We start from the raw sequence: 8,130 nt of genomic DNA on the forward strand, positions 1-8,130 counted from the left end.
GAGCTGCTGTGCATGTACACAATTCTTCAGAGAGTGTGAAACGGAAACCAGGCTGCTTGTAGATGTTTATACTATGCCCCAGTGGTGTGGCTGCAGGATTTGTGTGATGGGTAAGGGGACAAAGATGAAACCATCACCACACCTGTGGCTGAGGCGTGGAGAAATCCTTCCCACCACTTGGTCGGATGCTGCAGATAACTGAACTACCTGAGCCGTGGAACCCAACCTGAGGCACCTCAGCTGTCTATGCAGGTGGTCTCGGACTGTAGAGGTGGGCCACTTTTCAAACCAGCCCCTCTGATCTGTAGACGTTAGCAGTTAGCTACCTTAGGCTCATCATACAGGGCGACCAAGTTTCTCTCCCCCAGGCCACTGGCAGGGGAGGGGGTGAGTATGGGTTGCCAGCTCCAGGTTGGGAAAACCCTGGAGGTTTGGGAATGGAGGTGGGGAGACAGGGGTCTCCCCTCAGTGGGGTGCAATGCCACACAGACCATCCTCCAAAGCATCTGTTTTCTCCACTCGTCTGGAGACGAGCCTTAATCCAGGGATCTCCTGGCCCTAGTGGAGGCTGGCCTCCTCAGTTTATCTCACTTGATGGACAAGTGGCCCAGGGAGCGAGGTTATCCCGTGGTCTCCCTCCACACAAATACAGCGACACGGCAGATATTTGGTTGCTGAAGTCGGCCGCGAAGTTGTCTGCTTACACCCTACTCAGTGAATTGCAGGCAAACCGGAACGGGGAGGCAGAGGAAATGCGCCTCGAGCTACGAGGGGGAAATTAGTGCGTGAAGTTAGCGCCACAGCTGAGGGGAAACGGCGCTTAGCAGATGTCTCTGCGGCAGGTCTCCGTGAAAGCACAGACGCACCAATAGAAGAGAAGTGGCAATCGTATCAGCAGCATAGAAATGGAGGGGGGGGTAGGGAATGAGTTAGTTATTGGACTAGGATTCGGGAGATCTGTGTTCGAATCCCACCCAGCCTTGGGCTGACCCCACAATTGCTGTGAGGACAGGATGGAGGACGGGAGAATGAGTGCTCATTAGGGCCAAAGGTGGGAAACGTTTGGGGAGAAAGGAAGGAAATGTTCTTGGTTGTGTGGGTGGATCTGCTTGAGGTCTGCGGCAGGATCCAAGCTGACATGTTCTGGATCCTGCGGAAAGCTCAACAGGGTCGGCCCTGGCTAGCATTCGGCTTCCCCAAGGAAGTCCAGGGTTCCTCCACAGAGTCAGGCGGTGGCAAATCACACCTGAGCGTCTCTCACTTTGAAAGCCCAATGGGGTCGCCGTATGTCTTCCGCAACTTGACGGCAAAAGACCCCCAGCAAAACATGTACGGTTAAGCATGCATAAGTCAAGTCGTCATGGTGGAGTATTGAGGGAAGATTTCAATTAGCAATAGTCACTCCTCGGATTAACCTCATTGCCTACGGTATTGCCACCACGCAAAGCACAGATGACATGAGTCCTCGGGATTTTACAGGGCACTGATAGGGCATCCTGGGATTGGTTCCTATATGCCGCTTTTCTCTACCCGAAGGAGTCTCAAAGCAGCTTACGTTCGCCTTCCCTTTCCTCTCCCCACAACAGACACCCTGTGAGGTGGTGAGGCTGAGAGAGCCCTGATATTATTGAAGAAGAGAACTTGTTCTTATATGCTGCTTTTCTCCACCTGAAGGAGTCTCAAAGCGGCTTACAGTCACCTTCCCTTTCCTTTCCCCTCCACAGGCACCCAGTGAGGGAGGTGAGGCTGAGAGAGCCCAGATATTACTGAAGAAGAAGAAGAGTTGGTTCTTATATGCCACTTAGAGAGCCCTGATATTCCTGCTCAGTCAGAACAGCTTGATCAGTGCTGTGGTGAGCCCAAGGTTACCCAGCAGGCTGCATGTGGATGTGGAGTGGAGAATCAAACCCTGCTTGCCAGATTAGAAGTCTGCACTCCTAACCACTACACCAAGCTGATGCCAGGGAAGCCTCTGTTCACGTTCTCCCTGCCCTCTGCTTGGGCCCTTTTTTTATCCTTCAGGCACAAAATGCTGGACAGGGGCCGAGCTCTCCTTCAGCCATTCCCTTGCATGTTTGCCATTTACTTGGGTCCTTCCGTTGAGCTCTGTGGCTCCCTTGTTCTGGCAAAAAGAGCAGGTATTGATCAGAAAGAGAGGAGGCGGAGAAATTTACAGTCCGACATCTCCTTGCGGATTCTTGCACCCTTCAAGCTCAGCTGGACAGCTTCTCTGCATCTGCATGCTGCAGTCCAGATGTTAGTTTGGGTCCTGCCCGGGTAGCAAACCTCCAGGCCTGCCCTGGTGACCTCCCAGAACAGCAATTGATTCCCAGATGACAGATATCATTTCCTGAGGAAGAACAGCCATTTGGAGAGCGGGGTGTGTGGCATTATACCCAGGGTTGCCAACATCCAGGCGGACCCTGAAGATCTCCTGGAATTGCAGCCTGGGGAGGGAGTTCTTTGGGGGAAGGGAAAGATCTCAGCAGGATATAATGCCACCAAATCCATCCTACAAAGCAGGCCTTTTCTCCAGGGGAGCTGATCTTGGCGATCTCTTTGGATCACTTGTAATAGCAGATCTCCAGGTGCTGCCTGGCAGTTGGCAACCTTATCAAATGGGCAGGAGAAGCCTTTTCTTCACAGCACAGAGGCTGAGCTGAACGCCTGCTAATTCTGCAGATCGAGGTGCGCTGCAGGCTCAACGGCCAATACCTACGCAGCCATTTTGTTTCTGGATATGTTGGGGTGAGAGTTGCTCCCTTCCGCAGGGGTTACAATGGGTTCTTGCACGGTCTGAGTTGGTCCTAAGAACCTGGAATTCTGCAAGACACTAGACAACCTCTTGTTAAATAACTGGACACCACTACCTGAGCCAGGAAGAGCCTGCAGGCGTTCTTCCATACGTAAATGGGTGTTTTGGGTAAAGAAAACCATTTTGGCATGGCCGGTAGTTCCGCGTGAGTTGCAGGCACGCCTGAATTTTCCTCAATGTCCCTTTATCCTCCTGCCCCCATTCAATATCCCCAAACCAGAGTTAGCGTCCTCCAGAGCTATATTCATTATAAAATTATGAAGGGTGAGTGGACCGAGAGAACATTTTCGTCATTTCTCAGAGCGTTAAAAGACACGTCTGTGGAACGGATTGGAAGTCAGTTCCAGACGGATGGAATGAAATATTTCTTCTCAACAAGTCTGCCATGAGTTGAGAGAGCTTTTTTTTGCCACAAGATATGATGCCAGCCACTGGCTTGAGTGGTTTAAAAGGGCTTAGATCCTCTGGCACCTTTTCTGGCACCCACCAAGTATTTTTAGGAAGAGGATGGGGCTGGGTCGGACTTCTGATCAACTACTGGAGATTTGCTTGTCTGTGAATTTTTTTTTTTTTAATGTCGCGTCAACAGCATCTGACAACACCTCATAAGGATCTACACCAGGGGTAGTCAAACTGCGGCCCTCCAGATGTCCATGGACTACAATTCCCAGGAGCCCCTGCCAGCGAATGCTGGCAGGGGCTCCTGGGAATTGTAGTCCATGGACATCTGGAGGGCCGCAGTTTGACTACCCCTGATCTACACTGTGCTATTGAAGTTAAGCTGTGCCAATCAATTTACGGCTGCCTCTTCCTCTTAGGGCAGCCATTCTGGGGCAGCCATTTTGATGCTGCGCTCACCGTGCTGCGAGGGAAATCCAAATGTGTTAGCAGGCTCAAAAAGGATGGGCACCCCCCTGGCTTCGACGAAATCACAGCGGCTCCATCATCAGCCATTAGCAAAATAGAACATCCAGGTTCAGGGGCAGTCTACCTCAGGATACCCGACGGAAGGAACAAACAAATGCGAAGGAGAGGGACCAAACTGCTTTCTGGGGATATCCACACCCTGGAAGGTCTGTGTGACCTGGACCTTACAAGTGGCATATTAAAGGGTCTATTCATGTATTAATGTGCTCAGCCTCTTGTGGCGCAGAGTGTTAGGCAGCGACATGCTATCTGAAGCTCTGACCATGAGGCTGAGAGTTTGATCCCAGCAGCCGGCTCAAGGTTGACTCAGCCTTCCATCCTTCCGAGGTCGGTAAAATGAGTACCCAGCTTGCTGGGGGGTAAATGGTAATGACTGGGGAAGGCACTGGCAAACCACCCCGTATTGAGTCTGCCATGAACACGCTAGAGGGCGTCACCCCAAGGGTCAGACATGACCCGGTGCTTTACCTTTACCTTTAATGCACTCAGAGAAGTATACATAATTGCACATCTAGGCTGTTTACAGTCTCAGACTTGGTTAACCCCAGCAATCTAACTGTATCGGACAGGCCCCTTCTGACCTCTGTGCGGCGTCCTTTAAAGAGCACGTCTTCCCTCGCAATTATCCACTATGGTGCCATGGTCAGAGTGTCGGACTGGGATCTGGGGAACCCAGGGATGAATCCCCCTCTTCCCTGAACACTCGCTGGTTGACTTTGGCTCAGCTGAGCACAGAGGAGGGGAAAACAATGTAAACGGCATGGAGGGGAAAGATGGGGTCGAAATGATGCAAATGAATTAGCTCCCATTGTGATCTCTGAAGACCAGCCAGGTTAATCGCACTAAACCAGTGGTTCTCAACCTTCCTGATGCCGTGGCCCTTTAATACAGTTCCTCCTGTTGTGGTGAACCCCAACCATAAAACTATGGAAGCGTTCTTTCACAGAAATTAAACCGAAACTGACCAATGGAATGAAGATCCATGGTTCACGATTGTATATGAATTGGTTTTTTCCCGGGGTTTCTCAGTTCAGTTCTGCCTCTTGTCCCATCATGCCGATTTTGCTCTTTTCCGCTGCTCCAGACAGACAAACACTCTATCTCGATCTACTCCGCAAGGCTGTTGTGTAGATGGCGCCCTCCCGGCCAAGCTGCTTGCCCTGCTGAGACACCTGTGAAAGGGTCGTTCAACCCCCCAATGGCTCCCAACCCCCAGGTTGAGAACCACGGCACTAAACCTTTGGACGGGAATGCCAGAGGACCTCCTGGCCCGACAACCTCTAAAACGTCGACATGACAGTGAACGGGGAACCTGCTTTCCACAGCCACCAAAAGACTCACAAAGCCCAGGGCTGTGACCACCAGAGAACACCACCTTCCCACGGTTTCCCCTTTTTCGTGCAAACTGAGATCTTCCCAACTCCCAGCCCCCCTGCACCTCTCCAGAATAAGTTACAGCTTAATGACGCTTCTTCCATCCTGTGCTTTGCTTAACAGCAGGGGAAAGGGAGCGTGTCTCTTTGGAGCTCGTGATGGATCATCCAATTTAGCCCCAACAAAATGAAGTGTGAGTGAATCCATTGACAAACTAGCAGGGAATTAATTTCCATCAGGGTTAACCAGTCGAGCGCTGTGGCGGGGAGATTTCGGAAAGGAGGTCCTCTCGGAAGGATCCAGGCGGTGCCGATTAGTTACCCCTTAACACCCTTTAAGCAGCTTGTCACCCACACGGCTGGGATGGGTAATAGGGTGGGTTTCGCCCCCTGCTCTTACCGGATTCATTTATACATCCGAGGCAGTTCTTTATCGTTGTGTCTGTGGCGATGAGCAGAGGGCGATAATTATCCCATCGTGATGTATGGGGAGGGTTAAGGGACACGAACTTGCATCTGCTTAGTTGAAGGACTGCAGGGGTCTTATCTTAAGACCAAGGAAGAATTGAAAGCATTTTTTTTGGGGGGGGGGAGGGACACAGTGGTCCTCTGGGAGGGAAGCTGTCATGGCATCGCCCAATCTTGGAAGCTAAGCGGACCAGTCCTTTGAGGGGAGAACACGGAGGAAGGCTCTGCAGAAGAATGTGATGGCAAACCTTTGCTTCCCACTGAAATCCCTTTGCTGTGGTCACTGCAAGTTGGCCGTGCATTTGACAAACACACACACGATCTTTGCAATGGGAGCCCACGTTTTTAAGAACAGTGATGTCATCCCCTGCATTTTACTGTGTACATGGAAGATCGTGGTTGTAAGAAATGTAGGTTTGCGTTTGTCCCAGGATGGAGATATACTGTCCCAGGACATGGAGGTTCCATTGACACTGTGTATACTAAATTAGGGCTGCCAGGTCCGGGTTGGGAAATTTGCAGAGATTTCAGGGATATGGCCTGGGAAGAGTGGGGTTTGGGAAGGACAGGGACCTCGGAGGGCCATAATGAGATATTGCGAAATAGCCATATTCTTCAGGGAAACTTGATCTATATAACCTAGAAGTCCGTGGTAATTCTGTGAGATCTTCAGGCTCCACCTGGAGGTTGGTAACCCTTACAATTATAACATGATGTTACCTTAATTAGGCCTTCTGTGAAGGCTGACCCACTTGCAGAGTTTTCCTTCCTTCCTTCCTTCCTTCCTTCCTTCCTTCCTTCCTTCCTGCCTGCCTGCCTGCCTGCCTGCCTGCCTGCCTGCCTGCCTGCCTTCCTTCCTTGAGGGCAAGATAACAATCTCACCAATAAATACAATACCATCACCACAGTTTAAAGGTGACAAAGATGACAGGCATAACGGTTCCTACTAACCCATGGTCCTCGTTCACCAATTCCCGGCAGTGTCAACAGATAAAAAGCTGGGGTGGTGGATGGCCCCAGGGGGATCCAGATGCCATAAGGACTATAGAGGACCAGATTTTATAGCCCAATATTCAGCCCGGCCTCAACCGGAAACTTGGTGGAGGAGCCACAAACCCACGCTTATAATAAACACTATATTTACATGAATGGTCCCCCCCCCCAGCTATGACATCAAAAATTGGAGGAAGTCTTTTTAATTTGGCATACAAATAGCAAATATTTAAAGTATTCTTTTTAAAAAAAACATCAATTATAGATTGCCCATCCCAGTGATGAGATCGGGGTGGTTTATAACAGCTGGGAACCTTTAAAACTATAAAAACATCATAAAACACGATAAGCTTCATAGCTGTCAGAGTTTAGCTGGAGAATTCAGTGTCTATGATGGGGAAATATTCCCTTTACAGGGAAGTTTCATATGGGGAGACACATGGAGAGGAGAAAAGGGAAGCCCACAGTACTTCTAGGCTGGCTGAGTCTCAACCATAGGCCCGGTGGAAGAGTGCCGTTTTGCAGGCCCTGCAGAATTTTAACCCTTTGTCAGACAGTGTTGTGTCTGTAGACCTGCCGAGGACCGAATTTGACATCCGAAGGCAGATCATAAGACTGCACTGCAATTGATCGATCCCTTCTGCCAGATCCAGTCAGCTTACAGTGAAACTGACCAACACCGCGGACTGGCAGGAAGATCAGATTGGTTGTGGGCTTCTTTGGTTCAGATTTTGCTGGGGTCACACTAAAGAGCTGAAATGAACTCCCAGCATCCTGGGCTCTGAGCTCACGGATTTAACAGGCAACTCATTCTACCAGGCGGGAGATAGACCCAATCAGGCCCTGACTCTGGTTGAAGCCTGCCATATCCACAAAAAATGGTGGGAATAGCCTTTATTTGGGGAGGGGAGGTAGTTTTACAATCAGGGTAATCTGCCTTCCAGGTAAATACACAGGGCTGCCAAGTCTGCTGGGAAACTTGTAGAGTTTTGGGGAGTGGAGCCTGGGAGGGTCAGCATTTAGAAGGGAGGCCCATCCTCCTCAGCAGCTGCCCCCCACCCCCATTCTCTGAAAAGTGGCGATCCCCTGTGATTCTGGGAACCTCCAGGCCCTGCCCACCTCCAGGAGGGACCTGGAGATTTAGAGCTCATCTCCAGACTACAGAGATCAGTTCCCCCTGGGGGAAAAAGGATGCTTCGGAGGGTGGATTCCGGGGCATATAACCCGCAGAGGTCTCCGTCCTGCCCAGACTCCCTAAAGTTCCAGGCATTTCCCAACCTACATCCAGCAACACTCCCCCTCCCCATGCCCTGCCAGTGGCTGGGAGCCACCTGGCAGCCCTAGAGGTTGGCAACCATCTCCAACTAGCGGGTAATAGCCAGTCAGCACGTTTTGCAGATGGCTTGCATTGGGGGGGGCAGGCTTTTCGGAAGTGAATCTGATGAGCTGTAAGGTTTGGGGGCCAGCTACGATTGCTGGTGTTTTAACCCACTTTAAACAGAGGCATGGAGCCCTTGGCCATTGAGCGGGGGGGGGGGCTCTTGCTTGGCTTCT

At 50.9% G+C, this 8,130-nt stretch overlaps 1 pseudogene; it reads right to left on the bottom strand.

The window, feature by feature from the left end:
- Positions 1 to 1,365: 1,365 nt before the first annotated feature.
- On the bottom strand, positions 1,366 to 1,449 carry LOC143839187 (U4 spliceosomal RNA; annotated as a pseudogene).
- Between the last annotated feature and the right edge of the window lie 6,681 nt (positions 1,450 to 8,130).

Source organism: Paroedura picta, chromosome 5, assembly GCF_049243985.1.
Source record: "Paroedura picta isolate Pp20150507F chromosome 5, Ppicta_v3.0, whole genome shotgun sequence".
NCBI lineage: Eukaryota > Metazoa > Chordata > Lepidosauria > Squamata > Gekkonidae > Paroedura > Paroedura picta.